Source organism: Onychostruthus taczanowskii, unplaced genomic scaffold, assembly GCF_017590055.1.
Source record: "Onychostruthus taczanowskii isolate IOZ18803 unplaced genomic scaffold, ASM1759005v1 scaffold6, whole genome shotgun sequence".
Classification (NCBI taxonomy): domain Eukaryota; kingdom Metazoa; phylum Chordata; class Aves; order Passeriformes; family Passeridae; genus Onychostruthus; species Onychostruthus taczanowskii.
In genome coordinates, this window is record NW_024503679.1 from 1,114,571 (window position 1) to 1,138,161 (window position 23,591).

The 23,591-nt window shown below is 44.5% G+C and overlaps 1 protein-coding gene across 5 annotated transcripts in view; it reads left to right on the forward strand.

Annotated features, from left to right (window-relative positions):
* Window positions 1-24: 24 nt before the first annotated feature.
* The window catches only part of MYO9A (myosin IXA), a 173,147-nt gene continuing 149,580 nt past the window's right edge, over window positions 25-23,591 (forward strand). For all 5 annotated transcript variants that reach the window (XM_041418455.1, XM_041418456.1, XM_041418457.1 and 2 more), the window contains exon 1: window positions 25-348. The gene's annotated coding sequence lies outside the window, so the exon portion shown is untranslated. The remainder of the gene's footprint in view (window positions 349-23,591) is intronic.

The following is a 23,591-nucleotide window of genomic DNA, read 5'->3' on the forward strand; positions in this document are numbered from 1 at the left end:
CGGGCGGGCGCGTGAGAGCGGCGCGCGCGCGCGGGCAGTCGGGCAGCGCCCGGGCGGCGGCGGAGGCGGCGGGAGCGCCCGTCCGCACCCCCTCCTTGCCGGGACCCCTCTCAACACCCACCCTCGGGACCCCCGGACCTCCCTTAACACAGCACCTCAGCACCGACCCCCGGGACCCTCCTCAGCACACACCCTTGGGACACTCCTCAGCGCCGACCCTCCTCAGCGCAGACCCCCGGGACATCTGTTCAGAACCGACCTCCTTCAGCCAACGACCCTCGGGACTCCCCTCAGCGGCGGCGGAGGCTGCGGCTGCGGGCGAGGGATGCGCCGCGCCCCGACACCCAGGTAAGCGGCGGCAGCGGGGAGCGGAGCGGGGCGGGGGCCTCCGGTGCGCGCGTGAGGTGGGAGCGCCGGGGCGGGGGTCGTGAGGCGAACCCCGCCGGAGCATCGCGGGGCCGGCGGGGGCCTTTGTTCGGCGGAGGAGGGCGAGTCTCCCCGGCGTCGTGGGGTCTGCCCGGTGTCGCGGAGTCCTCCCGGTGGTGTGGGATCCTCCCCGCCTGAGCCGCCCCCGGTGCGTGCGCGGTGCGGGGCAGCCCCGCGTTCCCCCCGCTCCCCTCCGCCTCACGCACGGGGTTTCGCCGCCCGGTGCCGCTCACCCCCATCGCGGGTGGGTCGGACACTCAAACATAGAAAAACCAGCCTGGGGGGAGGAGATTTACCTCAGAGGCGTCCCCGGTGTCACCAGCGGGGCCGTGGGCTGTAGCCCTGAGTGTGGCATAGCCCTGAGGCCGCGGCTGCGGACATCGCGACGGCAGCAGGTCGCGGTCGCCCCGCGGCTCCGGCAGCCCGGTGCGCCGCGCGGAGCCATTCCCGAGTACCCATCAGCCATTCCCTCCCGTCGGAATGAGGTGTACCTGGGTTTGCCTAGCACAGTGTTGGACTTCACGGCAGTTCCCACCCTGGCACGCCGGACCCCTGTGGAAGCACTGCTCCTCCGCAGGTTAAAAGAGTCGATATTTCTTTCTGGAATTTTCCTAAACGTAGCCAAAACGGCCTTTGCTTGATCCCGAAAAAATAAACCCCCTCCGACGTGACCTGCGCTAGGACCTGCCGTGACTTCGGAGCCGGGCTTTTGGCCGCCCTTCTGCTTCTCGATCGGCTTCCTCCTCCTCCATTTAGGTTTTCCTATCCCCAGACCAAGGCGCGGTTGACAAAGTGGGGAGCGTGAGCTCAGCAGAAATCATGGCTTTCCCATCCCGCGCTGCAGCGCGGTCCCTGCCCATCGGCGGATCAAAAAAATAATCACGTAGCGGCAGAGGAAGGAGATTTGCTGCTACGGGAGGAAAAGCGGCGCGGTGTCTCGCTCAGTCGATAACCAAGCGCTGTAATAAATCGCTCTGTAAATAGATTGCTAGGTGGAGAATTGGGTTTCTGGCCGGCTCAAGTGCTTTCCTGACTCTTTTCCCATGGGACTGCTAGGAAATGACAGGGGAGCGTTGTGTTCCCATGGAGAGGTGCATGGATGCTGCGGTGATGGGCTGTGAATCCTTAAGCACGACCTTACAAATCTGTCCTTATTCATAAACTCTGGCTAGGTCAGAGCTGTGTTATCCCTGAAGAGCATCATCTTTTCAGCCCCTCGCCATACAGTCTCACGATTCCCCCTACGTCCTTGAGTAAACTCACCCATTTCAATAGCTTTTCTCATTTTTACGTTTTATTTAATTAAAATGAGAGGGTTTTCTATGCGTTTTGCCCTCGTTAAGGTTCTCCCAGCCTTTGCTTTCCCTTCTGGCTGTAATTTTTGATCCCCAAGACCGTTTTGGAAGCTGTCAGTCAGGCTGCTGATGGCAGGGAAGGTAATTGAGCAGCCCCAGCACACAACTAACAAGCTTTTGTTTCCTGGGCTATCAATGATGATGCAGCTTCATATTTTTTATTTAATTTTTTATTTATTTATGTATTGATTGTAATCAATGCATAAATCGGGGTGGTTTAGAGATTTTTCCTCTCTGTTGAAAGGCCTTGTGTCCATCAGCAGCACTTGGAAAAAGCTCTATTGGAATTCATCATGTATTTAAAATGTAGATCTGTTTTGTGAAGTTATTTTTGCTCCTGTTATGATTTATAAACTTTACATTTTAAGCTTTTTTTTCCTCCTTATTTTGGGTGGGGAAGCTGCATTTTCAGATGCAAGGTATCAAATGCCTGACATGACTACTGCTAGCATCTTCCACAAGCACTGGTAGCAAACCACTCAGACAATCAAATGTTTGGAATCCTTTACTGGGAAAATCGGAATGCTTTATGCCTAAATTATTTGTATGTGGGATGTTTATGGTGTGTTTTGTGACCATTGATCAGGTTTGTAGGAAAACCCCTGAGAATGTCAAGCACCTGAGTTTGGCCACTTGGGAAATGTGAAACTCAAGTTACCTCTGCAGCCTTTATTTAGCTCGTGTCAAAGTATGGCTGGACTTGAAATCCTCATCCCCTGCTTGGTTTCTGGGAGAGCAGTACTCTGCTCTGGACGGAAGGACAGATTGCTCCTTCCCATGCCTGCAAGTCAACAGGGGGAGTACTGGGAGCACAGGCACCGTGCTGGTCTCTCCACTGGTTTTGCAGCTTGGCACAACCAAACTGGCTCAGTTGGAAGACCAGGGCTCACCATCACAGCCTTGAGACCACAAGTGTCCTGTAGTCCTGAAGCTGAAATGCCTCAAGTCTGGGGAAACCAGGAGCAAACTTCCAGTGTCTGAAAGGGGTGTACAAGGAAGCTGGAGAGGGACTCCTCACGAGGAACTGTAGTTCCAGGACCGGGGGAATGGCTTCCCACTGCCAGAGAGCGGGGTTAGGTGGGATATTGGGAAGAAGTGGTTGCCTTAGAGGGGGGTGAGGCCCTGGCACAGGCTGCCCAGAGAAGCTGTGGCTGCCCCGTCCCTGGAAGTGTTCCAGGCCAGGTTGGACAGGGCTTGGAGCAACCTGGGATAGTGGCAGGTGGCCCTGCCCGTGGCAGAGGGTGGAACAAGACGAGTTTTTAAGGTCCCTTCCAGCCCAAGCCAGTCTGGTATTCTGTCATTCAAGTGTGACCAGAGAGTTTCTGCAGTCATTTGGGGTGGATGGTTTTGGTGAGTGTAGTGTGGCCATTTTCTGCCCAATCCTAGTTCTTGCTCTAAACCGTGCAACTTTTGAACTCAATTCCTTTAAAAATACATTTATGAGAGAGCAAACAAGGTCGTTGAACCACTGGAAGCATCTTAGCCGGTCAAACTTGATTTCAGAAATTCCTGCGTCCCCTCAGTTTGTAAATAAAAGGGAATTTGTGTTCCCGCTTGCACGCGAAACACCGGGGTTGAAGGCATGTTTGTTGTGTCATTGATAAAGCTCCCAGCTTGGGCCTGGACTCTGGCTCCCTGAGATGGGCTGGGTGCAGGTTTCAGCTTTGCAACATGGTGTTTTTTTTGTGTTGAGGTTTAAAAGAGCATCTGAATTTCTCAGGCTTTGTCCTGCGTGCCGATGTTTGCTCCACTTCCTCTCGAGTGAACGGGATTTCTCCCCTCTCAACAAAGTAAACATGAGCATAAATATTTAAAAGATCACGGTTCAAGTTTGCAAATTGGAGACTTTCTCTAGCATTCCTTTGGACAAAAGCAGTAGCATCAGAGATTTGGGATGTGTCTGGGTGCTCCTCTGCTCTGGGGAAAAGCTTGGTAATTCTTTGGGCTTCACGCTGCAAAAATACTCTGCTGTCTATTCAGGTTAGATGGCTGGCATTATCACAAAGCTTGGATTTCTTATGAAATTTTAAGGATAAAATGCTGCTGATGGGATATCTGTGGATCATTGGAATTGAGGTTGTTTTTGTGGAATTTTATTTTTCTTTTACACAGGCCAAATTTTTCCATAGGTTTTGTGTATACACATGAAGGCACAGGTGTTCAGAGCTGAGACTATAGAAACCAAACATGTGAAACTCTTGCCAGATAATGGATAAAAACAGGAAAAAAGGGAAATAGAATAGTCTTTGCTTTTTTTTTGTGTGACTCTTTAGTATTAAATCTTGTGCTGCGTTTGACAGGTTGAAACCCCATGTTGACATGTACGTCTCACTCCTGTGATTGTGTCGATGTCTTAACCTCTGTGTCTTGGAATTAAACTTTTAAAAGTGGAACTCAAACAACTTGACCTCAGAAAATATGAAAATTCAGGAAGGAAGGCTATTGAACATGGGTTTTTAGAGTTGAACTGATTTTTGTGTCTGTTTTTAAAACATTATCAACAGTTGCGGTTTTGTTAGACCTTGTGGTAGCGTTTTTCTGTCTGTGGGGAGGAATTTATGGTTCCCTTTTTCACAGGTACCTGTGGAAAAATCTTACAGGTGAGGTGAGAGTTCCATGTCTTTGCTGCAATGGCTTTTTATTCCTAACAAAACCCCCACGATCTTAATGCTACCTCTAATGGAGGAATGTAGGCTCACCTGGGTCAGAAGGGAACTCAAGAGGTCGCTTGGTCTAAAATCCTGCTCCCAGCAGGATTGTCTTCAAAGTGAGGTTAGGTTTTTCATGGCTTTAGGTGTCTCATGTGAGTTGTGTTCCACCTGTGGTTTGTGGGCTGCAGGAGGAGAAGGGAAATGAAGTGGTTTGAGCTCTGTTAGGTGGGAAGTGTCCAAGTAGAATGAGATCATCCATGACCCACTGCTTGCAGAGCATTGTATTCCACTTGCAGCCTATTAAACTGCTGCTTCCCTCTGCCTTTCCATGAGCTTATTAAGCTGGTATAGTCACAGGCTCCTGTTGGAAGAGGATCTGGCCTGGCTGAAGTTAACTGTGGGACAAGAACGGATAGTCCAAGTCCATTTCCTGATAATCAGCAGGAAACTGGCAAGTGGCTCCATAGTGTTTTGGTGGAAACTCCTCAGAGATTTTCTAGGCAAAATGAAATACATAAATACCTGTGCTTTAAGGATTACTGTTATTCTTCTGATTACTTTCTGCTGTTCAAGTCTTGCATTGCAGTTTCTCATTAGGCATGGATGAGCATCCCTTTGGAGAGGGATGAGATGTCTTTTCTTGCAGGGTTCTCATATGCCTTCGACTGTTCACACCGTGCCAAACCATGGCTGGACAAAGCCATGGCTCATAGTTTTGGGCTCTGTTGTTGTTTTTTGTCAGCCCTTTTTAGAGTTTTGCTAAGAGCCTCATGAAGAGACAGAGCATGGTCTTCAGCCAGGCAAATGTTTTGCCAAGGGAGATGGACTCAGGAGTGGAAAGGCTGTGGAGCACTGAGGGTGCTCGGGGTAGGATGGCGGTGAGGCTGGGTCATGTTGATGCCATCATGGAAAACAAAGGAGATAGGGGCTGCAGGAGCTGATGAGGCAGCCAATTATCCTGGGCAGATACACACTGTGTCCAGGTTTGGGTATGGATACCTGTGCTGTCTCTGCATTACGCACACAGATACAAGCTTGAAGTTTGCTTGGGCCCTTTGAGATCAGCCTCTATATCCTCCCAAGGAGTATTGATATTCCTTAGTTGGATCTTTTGTCTGTTGATGTGAGATCATATGTGGGGAGCTCAGGCAGCTGTGTCTCATCCAAGCTCATTTCACTCACCTACAGAGATATGTTGCTTTTTTTGCAGCTACATGCCTGTCTTAAAGCAAGATGCAGGCATAGCTCTGCTGTGGTCTCCTGTCATCCCTCTGTTGTGTTGTGGTGTGCTTTTAAAGATCTCTGCCAGGTCATGGAGGAAGTTTATGAAATCCCTGTTGGTGTTACAGCCCCTAGGGATAGGCTGGCTCTACGTATAGGTGGTCCCCTTTGAGGGGAGGGCTGGACTGGACCCTTTCAATCCTGGTAGTTTTGGTGGTTGCTACTGTCTGCTCAACTTCTCTTGGAAAAATCATCTTGGTTTCCATCCCTGTGACTCACAGGAATTACTGCAAATCCCTCTTTGGAGCAGTGGGGAGCAGAGCAGGTGACTGTCTTCCTTGGATGCTGCGTGAAGTAGCAAAGGGAAAATATAGTTTAAAACAAATAGCCAAAATATGTGGGTTTCAATATAATTTTTGGGTCTTATTTGCTGGTCTCTTCACCTTGAATCACTTCTGGCATCACCCAGATGACCTTGAATCCTAGAGTAACTCTTTGGATGCCTGTATCAGGTCTTGGCTTTTATCCATCATGCACAGATAATCTGACAGCTTCTGTGCTGTTTTTTAATCAAAATTCTTTGAACTGTCTTCTCTTTCTTCCAAAGCATGACCTTTAAAAAGGTAGAGGATCCTGGATATGCTGTATCATGGCTGAGCATTGATGGAAGAGGAGTGTTTAATCCAGATGGATCCATCTTTGGAAAACCTGAGCTTTAAAACCAGCTCAGACTATGAACGTTTTTGATAGACCGCCAAGAATTCTTTTATTGTATTCAGCATCTACACGGTTGGTTTTGAGGGATGAACTTAAAACAAGTTAACTGAAAATATTTACTTTAGTAGACTTCCGTAACTGTACTGTCTTTTCATACTTCACGTAAATACATAGGCCAAAATCCATAAAATGTTCCATGTTGCCATTTAAACTTTTATGGCACTTGTCTATAAAGTGTTAGGTTGGTTTGTGCTTGTTGGGTGCACAGGACAGCCTCCCTGGGGAGGAATTAGTAAATGATTTAATTGTTAAGGAATGTGGTCCCATTAGGCAAAAAAAAAAAAAAAAAAAAGCTGGACTGCAGTGGATCGTTAGAAATGTTGTGCTTAATTAAAACAATGCTGAGCAATTTGTAATGATTTTTTGAAATAAATGAGTGTTTTGGAAGAGGGAAGTTCTGTGGGTAAATAACCTTTCTGGAGGTTTCTTTGGGTGCAGAAGAGCCAGTCTCTGCTCCTTAATTCACCAATTGCTTCATAAATGAGGCATCATTATGTGGAATTTGTCGCTGCTGGTGGTGGCAAGGATGGCTGAACCACTCCAGCTCAACAAAGACAATTGGAGAGATGTTTAAAAGCAGAGCCACTGTTTCTTTTGCTTCTTTTCATCCAAAAATAAAGATCCAACCCTGCTGCCAAGGGATGCGGCGGGCCCAGGCGCCTCCCTTGGGATTCGGGCCCCACGTTTTTGGAGTGCGGTGAAACGTCTGGCTGAGCAAGGAGGGCACTCCGCGTTCCCTCCCTCCTTCCCGGGCAGCCCGTGGCACAAACACCCCGCACGGGCAGGCGCCTTCCCCGCAGGAGAGCTGGGCGGCCATCGCCGTGGATAATCTTATCCGGAGGCACTTCACCCTGCCTGGCAGGTAGGCAAGGAGATAGGAGGACAATGCAGAGCAGAGGTCAGGTTTGAGGTGCCTGCAGCAGATAATCAGGAATCTTAAGAGTTTTCCTCTGCTATGAAGAGAATGAACTTTACCAAAAGCAATGGAGGAGTCTGTCTGAATCCACAAATCCTTTTGCTGCTCGCTGCTTAACCTCGCTTGACTCCAGGGGTTGCCAAGTGCACCATGGCTTGTCAGAGCACTTGTTCCAAAATGTAGTTCCCCGATCCAAATGCATCTGATCTCACTGCAATCCACAGGGATTTGATTAAGGAGTTTATTAGCATTGATAAACATTAGCAGCAGTATTTCTTCTTCTTCTTTTATCTTGAAGAAATAACTTTCCAAGAAAGATGACTTGGCAGCTGTTGTCTGTTCCTTGTCCCACCAGTTTTGTGGAAAAGACATGGACTCGTGCATTGTTGCAGGCTCCAATCTCTTTGTAATTCCAAGTGGGAGCTGCTGCCTTCCAGTGTTTTGTTGCTGAGTTCAGCTGTGCTATTCTGTGTTTCTTCATTTTTGTGATTGAAATACCCCATTGCAGTTCACCTGGGGTGAACAGTACGATAAATATGAGGAGAAAAATATATTAAAAAACCTAAGAGCACTTCCAGCAAATGGGGTAAGGAGAAAAAATTAGCATAAAGGTCCATTTCTGAGGGATTGAGGATTCATTCTCCTACCTAAAAGTCTTTGCTGAAACAAGGGGGAAAAAAATTCCTTCTTGAGTATTTTCCTGTTCCCACAGAGGGAAGGTGTGAATCTCACCCAGGGTTTGCTGGCTTGGATTTAGCAACATTAGGGGTTTCCTCCTGTTTTTTTTTCTTTTCAGCTCAGCTGTTTGAAAGCTGCTTTCATTTTTGTTTTGTCGGGGAAGATGTGAAACCTGAGGAGCAAAAACTAAATGAGATGTTTAATGCAGTTGTTGCAGTCTAAGGAGTGGCCCTGCATGAAACTTTTTCAGTTGCAGAAAAAACTCATTTGAAAACTCAGTCTGAAAGTAGCTCAGTCTGATATTCATGGTTCAGACTGTGTGGTGGGGACATTGTGATCTCCTGTCTTGTGTTGGGTCTATTTTTAATAAAAGTGGAATCCCTGAGAGAATTTCTCAGAAAAATAATTGGAAATTAAAACCTGGAGACATGGATACACAATGGTGTGGGTGCAGTTTTTCTGTGTATTTTGAAGGTTTTTTTTCCCTGAGCACAGACTTTCCTCTGCACCGAGAAAGTTGTTGAGTTTTTTTTTTTTTTTCTCTTGTAGGACTGGATCAACTTTCTTTTCTGTTTTGGGAGCATTAATCTACATACTTTCTTTTCAGGTATGCTCTTCAGGGGCTGCGAGGGGGCAGGTATTCAAAAAACTTGAACAATTTTCCTTAGGTGAAGGATCATTACAGGTTCAGGTGCTGCCGTTATTAGCGAGACTCCTGCCAGCTGCAGTTTAATTTTCTAAATGTTGAAATTCCAGATTGTTACACAGGTATGTGTGTTGGTGTGCTTTGAGAGGCTGGAACTCTGGACTGCTGGGATAATTCTTAGCTAAAGACGTTGATGGATTTGAAGAGAATGTCAGTCTGGGGAATTAATCACCAAAATCATAAAAAAATTCAACCTGTTTCGTTTCTAATGTAATGCAGCCCCATGTAATGTGAGTGCAAAATTATTGTAAAGCTGCAAAATCAAGTGGGAGAATTGAGCAGAAAATAGTGACTTAGGGACCTGGTGCACGCCAGGAGACCTTGAGATGCTTGTCCTGGTGTGCATCTTCTTCAGGAGCAGCCCATTGCAACCTTGGCACCTTGGGGATGGGGGGAGCAACATGGAGGAAAACAAAGCTCAAAACTAACCAGAAAATTCCTCTGGTTTAGTTTTGGATTGTGCTAGCTGGACTATGATCCTTTAGGGAAGACTGAGACAGAAGGTGCTGTGGTGGCACTGAAGACCTGGGTTAGCCATATTAAACATGAGACCATCCCAGTGTGTTTCCACTGGTGTTGCTGGTGTCTTCTGCTTCTTCCTGCACTTTCTGGTGCTCAGCAGCTCTGAAATCTGGTCCTGAACTGGGTTTTGGGGTGTTGTTTTGGCTTTAGGGTTTTTTTTTGTTGTTGCTGCTGGTGTGGTGGGTTTTTTTGTTTGCTTTCTTTTTTTCCCCTTAATACCTAAAAATACTCCCAGCTCCGGTCACCTGGTAGGAATCACCTATTGTAGAGGCAAGTAGGGAAGTAAGATCTCTGTGGTGGCATTTGCTTGCTGATAAGAGTATTTTTTTAATGCATTTTCTTTCCTCATTCCCAACATGCCTTTTAATTCCTCAAGAAAAAAGGTGTGGGGCCTTCTGGTGCAGTAGTGGAGATTGGAATCCTCTGTGTTTGGTGCACATGCTGGGATCCACAGGGGAAGTCTTGGGTGTGTGAATTTGGGGTGGGCAGCTGTGCAACTGTGTGTTATTTTGAAGAAAACAAGTATTTTGCTCACGTTACAAAGTACTGCTGAGGGATTAGTGTTGCAGGTGAAATTTTGGGTTAGCTGCTTTGCTTACCATAATGTGCTGAAAAATTGTTAATACACATTTGATATTGCTTTTTTTTTCTTTTCAATTTTTAAGCCTTTTGTTGTCCTGAAGCTGTTGATTTTCAGGCAAAAACAATACGAGGCAGTCGCTGTGGTCTGCAGGGTGGGGCTCAGAAAGGTCTTGTTGCTGATTCCCTTCGCTGGGAAGGGCTAATTATAGAGACAAACTGGGGAAGGAAGAGAACGGGGTCAATTAGAGCATCCAGCACAGTTTCCTTTAAATTAGAGGTTGGGCTGGAGAGATAAAAAAAACCAAACCCCAACGTTAAAGAGGCACACAGTAAGACTTGAAATTCTCTGGCACACAGCAAGCTCAGCAGCTACAGCAGATGTCCTGCAGTTTCAATTTTAAGTAAAGAACATGTTGAATTAAGAGTTTTATTGCCAGAATTGCCAAATTGAGCTGAAAAGACAGAGATGTTGCTACTGCTTTTATTCTTTAATATACTTTCGGCTTGCAGTAGGTTGTGATAGTGAATGAAGCAAAGAAATAGCTTGCCCCATTGTTGATTAAAATAGATTTTGTGGGAAAAAGGAATTAATTTGAAGTCTTTAATGCTCAGAATGTTATATTTTCATAAAAAGATTACCTGCATCTTTGTACATGTAACATGGATCAATTTTGTACCTGTTTTATCCCTTGTTGGAGGGGCCACTAGGGCTCAACTTTTTCTTGGAGCTGTCTTATGGGTATAAAAGGTTTTTTCCGTGGATTTATGTACAAGTTAACTCAGATTAGAGGACACAGTATTTGAAGATATTGTGCAGACGTGGTACAAGTTCTGGGCTTAGAGCTCTGCAGGTGTGGAAAGCAATAAACCCCAATGCCAACTGGAATTCGTGCAAGTCAGTGAAAAACCAGAAAAGCTTTTATGATGCTCTTCCCAAGTGATCCTCTCAGTCTCTTACCAGCCTCTTGCCTCAGTTTTTAGGGCAAAGCCACGGTTGGCAGACCCTGCCCATGTCTGCTGGGTATATTTGCTTCCCCTTTGCCGGATTGCCTGCCTGGCAGCGTGCAATTACCGGGAATTGCTGTGCACAAAGGGAGATGGCAGAGCAGGGAGAAAAAAGCCCATAGCTTCATCTGAATGTTTCAATCCAGATTGGCAAGTTCCTTCTGCCGGTGGCTGACTCATCCTGGGCTTCCTCACTGGAGGCCACCACTGGCAGGGCATCAAAGGAGCAGCCCGCGCTTCCAGACTGGAGCTGGACCAGGATCTTTCTGGAGCAGGGGCTGTTTTTCTGGTCCTGCGATCTCTCAATGTACAAAAGGTGATGAGATGCTCCCAAATCTCAAGGGAATTGATGATAAATGTGCTGAATTCATGCTGAGGGTAAGAAGGGTTTCTTGTTGCTGCTTTGGGCAAGGCACGTGCCTGTCCAGAGGGTCCTGCCCAACCGGGGATGGGCTGGGAAAGGCCCTTTGAGGTCAATGACAACCAGAACAGTTTGTTCACTTCTGGTTTCTCGGGTAGAGCTGATACGCAGGGGTTTAGTGTGGCAGTTAGGAAGTTCTTCAGCAAGGAAGGAAATTTTTATTTTTATTTTTCCTGAGGGCATAGGTAGAGGTACTCTTTGCTCAGGGCTGTGGTGCAGCAGAGACTCCTGCCCTCCTCTCCTTCATTCTCCTGGTAAAACTGACTATATGTATGCTTCTTCCTTGTTTTTGGTTCAACCAACTTAGCTCTAAATCTTTGAAAGACTTTTTTCATTTGGAGCAAGAACAGCTCTACCAAGTTTAGGATTGTGCCACCAGGACCTAGGAGAGCCTGCAGGATGTTACTGGTGGTTTGATGTGAGAACACCCTCATGAGTTCTACTCTTATTTTTAGGGATTTTTTTCCAATTGAAGGGCTTGAACATTTCCAAATGTTGTGTAGGATTTCTAATATTATTTTATAAATAATTTACAGTGTTAAATGTAATTTTTAGGCTTTTTCTACCTTTTTATTATATCATCTGTGTGCCCACATTACAGTCCCAGGTCTCTTGTGAAGTTGTGAACACTTTAACTGTTTGAGATGGATCTGTAGGGTCTACCAAGGAGATGTAAGTTTTGGGACACCCACAGCCTTGGCTGTGGGATATTCCTCATTTGTAGGTGTCATGTAGGGAAGAGAAAAGCTGCAGAGACTATGAAAGGGACATATATATTTTTAGAAGATGTTTCTTTCAAATGAATGGCAGAAAACTCTTGGAATATCATGAAAAGTGGTGGGGTTTTTTTTTCATTCCTGAATAGGTTGGAACTGGAGATCAGCATCCTGAGCTGGCAGAGGAGTCAACCTCTTGATAGCGATCTAGAATTGTACATGAGGAAGAACCTCAGAGTACAGATTAAAAACGCAGAGTTAATGCAGTGAGGATCTCTTGGGGTGCAAGAGAAGAGCAACAAAATCCTATAAAACTATGACTTTTGCTGCAGTGTCCTGGCAGGTCAAAATTGTCCTTCTCAGATCAGAAGGAAGCTGCTGTTCTGGCTGGGATAAGTGCCTGGAAAGGGAGCTTTAACTCTTTTTTTTAGGACGGATTTACCTCCCCTCAGTTTTTAATTTATACAGTGACATTCTAAATACCAGATTGTTCTGATTCCTCTTTTGCTTCCGTTTCATGTACACATTCCTGTCCTTGTGATTATTCCGTGTGTGGCAGCATCTGCAGCACATGGATGGGGTTATGGTTTTCATATCACCTCCTTGTCCTGCCTCTATCTCCTGCAATCCCTGGGGTTTTGGAGAGCTGCTACAATACTTACACTTCAGCAGTTTTTCTAATTTTTTTTCACCTGCCGTCTGCGTGTCAGTCTGTGCTTTCCCTCCTTTTTGTTGTGCAACATTTTGCCACAGTTTAGAGTGTTTTAAAACCAAGCTTCCTACTTTTTTTTGGTAAAGTCATCAAATTGACATTTTTATTTCAGATTGTTTCCTGCAGAGCCCTGAGTTGATTTTTTGCCTTTGTCTGATGAGTCAGCACAACTGTTGAGTATGTGAAGCTTCACTGATTGCCGAGTTCTGTTTTGCTGCTCAGTTTTTCAGTTAGCCCTTTAGCTGAGAGCACTTAAATGCAAAGTATTGCAACTTGTGATGCACTCGCTGCATCTCAATGCTGAGTTGGTTTTATTTCTAATTAAGATTTTAGATGGTCGCCTGTAGGTGCTTGTATGTGAAAACTGCCTAGAGAAAGCCACTGCCCTGGGTACGATGTGCTGAAGGAGATAATTCTTTGTTAGGTCTGTGATTTTTAAGAGTCTTATTTAATTTTGCATGGATTCAAGTGTTTGAACATGCTCAGTGCTGCTGCTGCTGTATTTTTTTCCCTCCTCAGCCTACTCAAGACGTTAGACCCAGCTTTAATTTTCTCAGTTTCCTATGATTCTCAGTTAACCCTCTTTTCAGGAAATCGGTGGCTTCCTGCAGGCTATTTGTAGTTGCTGCTGGCCAACTGAAGCGAGGTGATGTCTATGCACTGAAATATGATGAAAACCACAGAAAGATTTGTTTGGCGCTACCAGGATGAGGTTTTTTTGAGACATTGTCGAGGTGAAAGCCCATGGCAGCAGCACTTCATTAATCTTATTTACTGGTGTTTGAAGAATATCTGATGTTTTTGTCTCTTCCTTCATAAGGGAAATCTAATCTCCACTAGAATTAGCCTTTGTAATAAGGCTCCTGCTTGATAAACGAGTAGACAAATATTGGGGCCTTGCCACCGAGGGCTTTATCCATCCCTGAGATAAAGCGGTTGGGCTCAAACGTAGGTTATTTATGCACAGAAAACAGACTTATCAGCATTCCTGAATTGTCCCTGTTGCAGAGACCGGGCACTCCTGCCCCAAAACAAAGCCTCATTTAGCTCGATGGCTTCTTCCCTAACCCAGGAATAAAATATTTTCCTGTTTTCCTGCGTGGCCGGTATTTCTGGCGCTGCCGATGCAGAAAAAGCGTAAAGAATCTGCTGTCTGTGGGCAGATCCCACACCAGGCCAGGGCTTCCAGCCCTGTGCTGAAATAAGTGCAGCCTGTTCCCTCGGCGCCTACACGACCTGGAGAGGAGGAGGAGGATGGCAAGGGTCAGGAGCAGATTGTTGCCCTTGCAAATGAAACCTCTCATCCGTCCTGCAATCCTAGAGGGGATCCTGGAGGTTCAGCACTTTCTACCTTGGAATGGAACGTGTGAGTTAAGCTGCCTTAGAGCTTCAGTGACATACGGGGTTGGTGTCAGAAAGTGGCTGGTGTTGGAAAGAGAGAGAATAAAAATTATTTTAAGTTGGATTCTTCTGAAGTGTCTTTGTGACTTTCCAGAGTGTTGGTCATTGCGATGTGGATTTTTTTTTTTTGCTTTTTGGGTGAAAAAAGTGGAGGGGAAATTGCTTCCAGAGGTAGTCTTGCAGCTGATGGCAGGGAGCACTAGAATAGAGATGGCAGTAGAGTTAATAGATGGAGGAGGCTTCTTCCTGTCCTTTTACAAAATTCCTGTCGAAGCATTGTGTTATGGGGGAATTCTTTGCAAAATAAAGCCAGGACACCCCTTGGAGAGCTCCCCTTTGTTAATCTCTTGCAAAGCCAGCCCATGACATGGCTATGTTCAAGATGAATCTGAAAAAAAAACATTTGAAGTTCTTCATCATATTACTGGAGATGAAGTATCTATTCTCACTTCATCCTGTTTCTACATTAACTCATTAACTGACCTTCTCTGCTTTGTATTTCTCCTAATTAGTATTTTCAATGCCCTAGTGGACAGTTTGGTGTCTTCAATGCTCATCTGATCGAATAATTCTCTGTGTTGGCTTATAAAAGTGCTTCCATTTGCTCTGGTTGTGGTGTGGAGTGAAGAGAACCTCAGAGACACAACGGGATGTTGAGAGAGAGGGGAAGGGGATGGAGGAGGCTGTAGTTGGACAAAATCAGTCCAGATCAGCATTTGTAGTCAAGTGGGACATACAGTGTAGTCATCAACTTGTATAATTTTGGTGGAGACAATTCAAAGTTCAATTTGAACACTTGATAAAGTATCCATATGTTAATTTTGAAAGCTTCTGTGTGTCTGGGTCTTGCTTGGTTTTTCCTGTCATTCATGCTCCTGTGAATGTTTGCCAGCAGAATTCATGGGACTAAAACTTCCTAACATCTGGTTGGCCTCGGTCCAGTAATCATCTGCCTGTGTTTTTCACCTTAAACCTGAATGAGTGAGCACAGTCCTTAGGTATGGAGAGCACAGTCCTTAGGTATGGAGAGCATGAATGCCCTCCTTGGGCATTGGAAATTTCCAATCTTGATGTCATGATTTTGTAGGTGTCTCAGCCTGACAGGATTTCTGGTGGTTGGTGCGATGGGCACCCACTTGACTCATTTGGACATGTTAACCCGATTTCTACCAGCCTGATCCAATGTCAGGGTCCACCATGGACATGTTCAACCAGAGTTTTGGCCAGCTGCTCGTTCTGTTGGCACATGAAGTGTAAAAAATACTTGCCATCCCTAAAAATGTTTTGAGTTGGCCGGTTGTCTCCATCATAAGCCCACCTCAGTTTTGGGTTTCCTCATTCCCAAACACAGAAAGCAGTGACCAGATGATCACAGGGAAGGAGTGTTGGAGGATGTGACCTCCTCTTCAGGAACTTGCTGTCCCTGTTAATTTTTTGGCCCAATCCAGTGCTTCTCATTTTCTTCTGAAAAACCAGCTGGTTTAACTTCCCCTAGCAACACCACCCAAAAAAACCCCAAACCCGGCAGTAAAGGACAACCTGAAAGGAGATGTCATGGAGTGCTGTGGCAGGGACCTGCTGGGATGCAGTTAAATTTTTTATAAAATCAAATTAAAAGCATGTTTGCCACAGCTGCTCATTGGAGAAGCTGTTTTGATTTATGTTCTTGCATCTTTTGCTTCTGAGATGAGAGCCGGCATGGCAGAACGATGAGGTTCGGGGGAATATGAGCCAAACAGATGCACTTCAGAAAATGAAACTTCAGTCTTGGATTTACTTAGCTCACTTCCTGGTGTCATTACCTTATCCTGATGATGAATGTGCCTAGTTGTGGGATCCTACACGGAATACATTTTGAAATGTTTTTTTCACGCTGCCTTCTGTGGATCTCATCACACAGCCGAGTTAATCCATTTCAGGCAGTTTCATTTCCATACCATATGTTCTTCAAGGCGTTCTGGAGGGATAATTATGTGGATATAATTTACTTTCCTTTGTCAGGCCAAGATGTGCTCTGCTTTTCAGGTACAGGGGGAGGCACACGTGTCTTGTTGAAGTCTTGATGACTTTCTGAAAGTTCCATCTCCTGTTGTCTTTTAGAGGAGTCAGGAAGGACAAGCATGAGGACAAGGAGATCATGTACTCACTCCAGAGTGTTTATTAGACTGACTTAACACCCCATCCTGCTAGTGGGATGTTTTCCTTAAAGATCAGCCATCATTTCCATAACATTAATTATTGGGGAAGGTAGGAATGTAAATATTGTGGTGAGTTTAAGGGATTGAAGATCTTTCCTGCTCAAATCCCCCTAGCTAAGTGTTAATGTAAATTATAAAAGTGATTTATGTACTCAGAGAATCTCTTCTGGGTTTTTTCCTATCTAACAAATAGTGAAGAACAAACTCAGCTGCAATTGCAAATGCCTGCAAAGGCTTCACTGGTTTACCCAAATTACTGAAGCAATGCACTGAAGCAGACAAATTTAGCAGCATCTGGATGGTACCAAAAAAGCTGAAACCTTCATTCTTGAAACAAATCTGTTTCACCACTGTCTTTGAGCAAAGTTTGTTTCAATTGGTTTGTGTTAGAGGTGAACAGGTTGTCCTTGGACTACAGATGTGACTGAAGTTTGGAGGAAAAAATATACTCAGTTGGATTATTTGGTAATTTAGGCTAGGAAGTCTCTTCCTTGCACACACTTCCATAGGGTTTGGAGTTTTTTAACTAAAATTTGGTTTTTTTAAATGATTAATAAAGCCAGATTGAATGCAAACCAGAATGCCAGTATATTAACTTGACAAAACAGTGCAGCAAGAACACTTGTTTCCCACATAGGACTTATTTTTACTGCTTTTGTAGAAATTATGTCCTTTAATATAAACTATGAATTTGTGGCTGTAGTAGAGAAGAAATGTTTTGAAAATGTCTGCTGATAATTTGCATTATAAAAGAGACTGAACAATTAAAAAGGGATGGTGTGTAATGGATGGTGTCCCTGCCCATGGTGGGGTTGGAATGAGATCATCTTGGAGGTCCTTTCCAAGCCAAGGAATTCTGGGATTCTCTGATCACTGGGAGCAGCTTTATTCCATCAAATCCATTGCTGTATTTTAGGCTATTGAGGCTGAAACCTCTACATAGTTGATTTCAGGACTGTGGCTGGCATCTTAGTGATACAGGGATAAAGGTGAAAAGAGAGACTTGCAAGGAGGGATGTCAATGATTAGATGATAAATCAGTGAATCCCTTCAGTGGTAGCAGTTTGGAAGATGGAGATGCAGCCTGTACTTTCCTCATGGCAGCAGGAGAGCCTGGGGTGACTTTTGGTGGGGGGAATCCCAAACCAGCTGGTTATGGAATGTGAGGACAAGGAACTTGGTCTTGTCTTTCACTCTTCATTAAAATAAATAAAATTTTAGAAATCCCCAAACCTCTATTTCAGAGAAACGTGTTTTTAAAAGGGCAACAACCAAAATCCCTCATCCATTAAAAAATTACCCTTCAAACCTCATCATCCTTTAAAGGTCAGGGGTTAAGCATGTTTAAGTCAAATTGCTGATGAGTTTTGCCGTAGATTTCATTGGAGAGGCTCAAGGAAAGTGGAAAATCCCTGAGGCTCAGGTGTAAAGTCAGCAAGGACAAGCAGGAGTAGAACGGATGGGTTCCTCTGTGTCTGTCAGACCCCAAACACTGACAGCACAAACACATTTATGTACTTAAATGTCTGGGAAACTTTGGTTTGCTTTCTGCCTGCAGCCAGGGTATAGACAAGGATAACAATCCTAGGCTGTTTTTCTGCAGAAAGGGACTTTTGACTCAGGATCAAAGATAGCATAGGGTAGAACACAAGTTTCCTGTCCTGAAAAGTCAGCTGAATCTCAAGTTTCTGGTCTGAATTGTGGTCTGTGACTCCTGTGCTCACCATATAGGGGGACTTGGTATACTGGGGACAGAACTTTATAGGGTGGTACGTGAGGATGGGCCTACTGTGAAGAGAAAGAATGTTTCATATCATTTTATGTCTCAAAAAAATCCCAAACTAATACAGACACTGTGAAAATAATCAGGGATGGTAAAGAAATCAGGTCTGTTTTGGTCTCGTCTGAACAATGAGCAATAACCTGGCATTCATCTGACAAACCAAGACAAGTCCTCCAAACCTTTCTGCTGAGATCCCTGTGGCATAAATTCCTTTTTAGGGCACTTTGAACTTTTCCTTAGTGTATTTTGAAATTTACAGGGGTGACACACCTGCACATTCTTCCCACCGTGCTCATGCCAGCAGCTAACGCCGGGAGCTTCAGGCATGTCGGACCCACGCTGTGTCTTCCCGTGGCTGATGAGAGCTGAGAGGTGGCATCTGCTCCAGACACTGCTGGCTGCAGGGCAGCACAGGGCATGGATTGTTGGGTGTCATGGCCCCAGGCACCTGCCTGTTGTGGCAGCCTGCTGTCCTAATGCTTCTAATTCTGCCGGTGAAATGGAATGGAAGTAATTCCAAAACCCAATAGGTTGAATATTCTGGGGTTTTTTTATTTTATTGCTGAATCTCCTTTTCGCCCCCCACCCCTCCCTGTTCCATAATGACCTTGCTTTGCCTCCAGCACGAAAATTGAACTAATTTTGTTGACTTGTCTTTTTAAATACTCGTTATTGGATTTGCCCGACCTCTTTTTCTGCTGTGGAGAGTTGTGCTGGCTTTGTGCCAGTGGAATAATTTGTCGTAATCTGAAAGCGTTTGGTTAAAAGGATTTGCTGGCCCTCTCCCCAAACTTCTGCTTTGCATAAAATGATTCCTGGGGAACTTTGAGGTGTGTTGGTAGTTCGGGAGATGAATGTTTTGAAATAAATCCTTTTGAGTATGAAAAAGATAAGACATGTGCACAGGGCTGGAAATATTTCACCTGGAATATTTGCAGTGCAGTGAATATGAATTAAAGATTTAATAGCTTGAGAAAAGTAAATGGTGTAGTATTTTTAGGCAGGATTTTGGAAGGTGCTTGTGAACTTCAGGGGGAGGTTTGTGATAGAACATTGTATTTTAGTGTGGCAGAAAGTATGGGTTCTCTTTTGTGATCAGTGTTGGATTCTCCTAAATGTATTGGAGAAATCCATATATTTGCTGCAGGAAGACGTGCTTGTGTAAAACCACTGAGATCTGGATATCTGGAGGGCCTGTCATTCCCATCTCAGTTGTCCTTCATATAAATAAAAGGTGGAAATGAAGCCTCTTGTGTCACCTGAGCCTGTTCCACCAGGATCAGCATCGCGTTTCAGTTTCTCCAGATAACGCACGGCTGACCTTGGCTGTGTCCTGTGCCCTCCCAGGGGTGGGGATGCCAGGTTTAGGAATAGTTTCAAGCTTGTGGAAGCTATTTGGCTGCTCATAATAATTCTTAAAGAGCTTCAAGAAATGTAACTATTATGTTTATAACCAATTCTTCACTGTGACTTTGCTCACTGCAGAATTGTCTTTTTCTCTACTGATGGAACAGAAAGAATTGAAATTGTACTTAATATTTCTTATTAAGGAAGAGGCTTAAAACCCAAGTGTGCTGCAGTTTTTGGAGGGATGTTTGTATCTCACCTCCTGTGTCAGGTGTAATCAATGGCTTTCTGCACTAAGATAGGGAGCTCTCTGTTTTGTGGGAAGGAGGTGCCTCTGCTTTCACTTGAACACGGGAGAGAAAAATTGGGATGGACAGGTTGGCAAGTGGTGGAAAGTAAAAGGCGAGAGGGCCCGATGACTTTCTCTGGGAATAACCCAGCAACCAAAGCTTTTACTCCTTCGATAATTATGGAATCACCTCAGACATGTTCAAAGCCAAGATATCCCATGGGAGGCTTTCAATTTAGAACAGGTTTTGTAGGAAATAAGCATAGGAGTTGGAAAGGAGATGTTTTCACATTGCACCGGGCACCCTGTTTCAGGATAAAGGGTGATTATCCGCCGCCTGCAATTAGGGAAAATCCGTCACCGGAGCCGCTTTGGGAGCGGCCGGCGGAAAATGCAGGAACAGATGTCGGAGAAGCAGTCTGGCAGACCTGGCTTAGAGGAGCTTCTCTTTCTCCCTGTGATGGTTCTGCTTGGGATGGGGAATTATCTTGGAGATGTTTAATACTGGGCTGCTGCAATCTGTCATCCAATTTCTTCAGCCATCTGAGGATGCCTGACCTCTCTCTGTGCTCTGGGGCTGTTTGTTTTCCCTTTGTTTTAATCTTCCCTGTTTGAGGATGGACCAGATCAGAATTTCTTTTTCATAGCAGTGCTCTATCCTAAAGAAAAATCATGCTTGCCAAAGGAAAAAAATTGGAAGGCTCACCCCCCACATCATACTCTGGATGGGAAAATAGTCCTAAAGACAAGGGAGGACACATGAAAGTACTGATAAAAAGCAAATTCATTGTGCTAATTTGAATATGCTCAGGTTTAACTTGTGCTCAGTGAAGCATTGAAATCATTCCAGTGCCAGTCCGGTGAATATTTCAATTTTTGCTGCTTGGTCTCTCAAGAAGCCAGACCTTCAGCTTCCAGATGAGATGGGGTTTTTTTCCCCAGAGAATATAATGAGATACAGACTGTTATCTCAATTGACTTAATTGCTACCTTATTTGATATATACAGTGATTTATAGAGTAATTTTACTTTACAGAATGTGCTTTTGAATTTTATTTTCTTTACAGCCACATTTGTCTGTTCCCCAAGTTTGTGTGGAGCTGTAGCTTGTCACTGGGAGAGGTGGAAGCTTCTACCCAAGTGCATCCTGATCTCAGCTGGGATGTTGTTCCAGCTTTTGCCCCAGATAGGGAAGATTCAAATGAAATGCAAAGTCTGTGTATGTCTGTGCTCCCCAGTGTCATCTTAATCCTTGTTTGTAGGTTCTGTCTGTCCTCCTTTTTGTTGGGTGGTCATAGGGGTGTACCTGTTTATGAGGTTTGGAAATCAGGGATGCTTTCCTCCTAATCCTATAGCACAATGTGTGGAAACCCCCAGAAACAGCATTAAATAACCCAGAGGCACCATAAACCACATGTTTATTACAGCAAAATGCTGGCTCAGAGCATCTGATGTAGATCCTTGATAATTTACTGCTTATTTAATTTTAAAAAGGTGAATTATGACATTCCTAATGGATGTGTTGCTTCCCTGATGCTGGTCATCAAACATCTCTGAATTTCTGCAGCCTCCAGTCAGTGTGTCTGATCCATCAGGAAAAGCAATAATGTGAGGACCTTAAGGAGGAGCTGGATTTTGCTTGTCCAGGGCTTCAAGTTCTGCTCAGCTGAGGCCCCACCTGCAGAGCTGCCTCCAACAGCAGAAGGAGGATGTGGAACTGCTGGAGCTGGTCCAGAGGAGGCCATGGAGCCCCTCTGCTCTGGAGCCAGGCTGGGGGTGCTCACCTGGACAAGAGAGGGCTCCAGGGACACCTCAGAGCCCCTGCCAGGGCCTGAAGGGGCTCCAGGAGAGGGACTTGGGACAAGGGAAGTACTTCCATTAAATACTTAATTAAATCCTGCTTTTTTTGCTTCTCTGTCTGATATCAATGTTTTCAAAGAACTACAAAGCCTGTGTTTCAGGTAGCTGCCAAGAACTATTTTTAGCAGAGCTGTCAGCTCTAATTCAAGACATTTTTTGGTACTTCTTGCATTGTGAGGCAGCTTTTGTTTTTGGTTTCAAGTCCTGATTCTTTCAGAACACTCTTTTTCAAGTTTAAAAGCCACTCTTGTGTTGTGGCATTTGCCTGACAGTTTAATTTTCAGATAGAATATATTGGTTTGTGGTTCATTTAAATCCAGCATCCTATTCCTGCTCTTGCTTGTAAATTATCATCATCTGTGGGCTGAATATTTTTATAAACATGGCCTTTAGAGGAAAAAGACTATTTTTTTTTCTGTGAACTAGTTGCTGAAAGTCTTGTTTAAAGTATGACTCATCCTGTTTGGTGTTTGTTTTGGTTTTGGGGTTTTTTTGGTTTGGTTTTTTTTTCCCCTTTGTAAGGTAACTAAGCCAGATCTGGCAGAACAGTTTTAATATTATTTTCCCTTTGATCTTTGACAGCACAATTCTTAGTGCTCTAAGATCTATTCCTTGTGCTGCATGTGCTGTGCACAGAATCTATAGGTTACTATGAGCCTTAAATCAGTCTCTGGATAATAGAATCTTGCTCCTGCATGGACCAGGATGCTTTCGTGTTGGTGCTACAGGATTTTCAGTAGTTTTACATTGGAAAGAAACTAATTTTGGAGGATTTTGAGCTGCTTGGTTTAAAGGAGTGGAAGGTACCTGTATGGTCTGGCTACAGAGATCAAATCCCTAAAACGTATCAATTATTTATAAGTTATTTATATTATTCTGATAGAATCTTTAGATTATTAAATATCACTAAGCTGCTTTAGACACTGAACATGGAGAGGAGACAGATAAGAAATGGCATCACCTCTTACTTAATATGAAACTAAATCCAGGCAGGAGCAGTCTCTTGATTTCCTGACGACGCTGCAGCTCCTGCTGCTGGGGGCTGACCTTCATTGAATGCAGAGAAGATGATTCTCTGTGGGGAAATGATTTCATCGCCCATGGAAAACGGGAAGGAGGTGCAAGGACGAGAGGCAGCTGAAGGGTGAAGTTAGTTGAGGATTGCCTTTGTTTAAGGAGGATTTAAAAGAATGAGGATGGGCTGGAGTGGAAGCTTTGGTTATTTTGTTGGGAAAATTCAGACTTGTAGCAGAAGAAACCAGCAGCTGCAGGGGCACGTGGCACTGTGAGATTATGGACTCCCAAAAATAACTTTATTCCTGTTCAGATGCTTGAGAGACAAGCTGGACTGTAGTGTCACTGAAGAAGTAGGAGACTAAGCTGAAATACTGGAGAATTGGCCTTTTAAACTCTCATTCATTAACAGGTATGTTCTACCTACAATGGGAAGACATAGGATTTGTCTGCTGCCCAGCCAGAGTTAATTTGTATGGTTCATTTTGATCTTGAACAGCAAATGTCCTGTCAGGAGGAAAGTTGGAATCTTCTTGGCAGAAGAGAAAGCTCTTCTGGGTTTGTGTTGGTGGGTTGCAGGTAATAATTCTTGTGAAATGCAATAAAATTGTGTAGGGAACACTGGAAAATTTAATTTGAGATGGACTGTTTGCCAAAAAGAGTTTTCTGTGAGAAGGCTTTAAAACCATCCCTTCCTCGCTATCAGTCATGGTCCATAATCCTCCATAAAATGAGGAAAGGGAGAACATCAGTAACCACATTATTACATCTTCTCCTGGTGCTATTGCACTTAAATTTTACTTTGCTCCTAAGCTGAATTATCTTCTTCATAATAACTTCAAAGCTCCTAAGACTACAGGAAAAACATCTGAAATTATAATTATTTGACCAAGTACTCAAAAATAACAGTGATATTCAATTATGTAAATTGTCCCTAATTTTATATTTTTAGGGAAATACAGTGTAGGTATCGTCACTTCCACAGTGATTTAATGCTTATTTTCCTGTGGC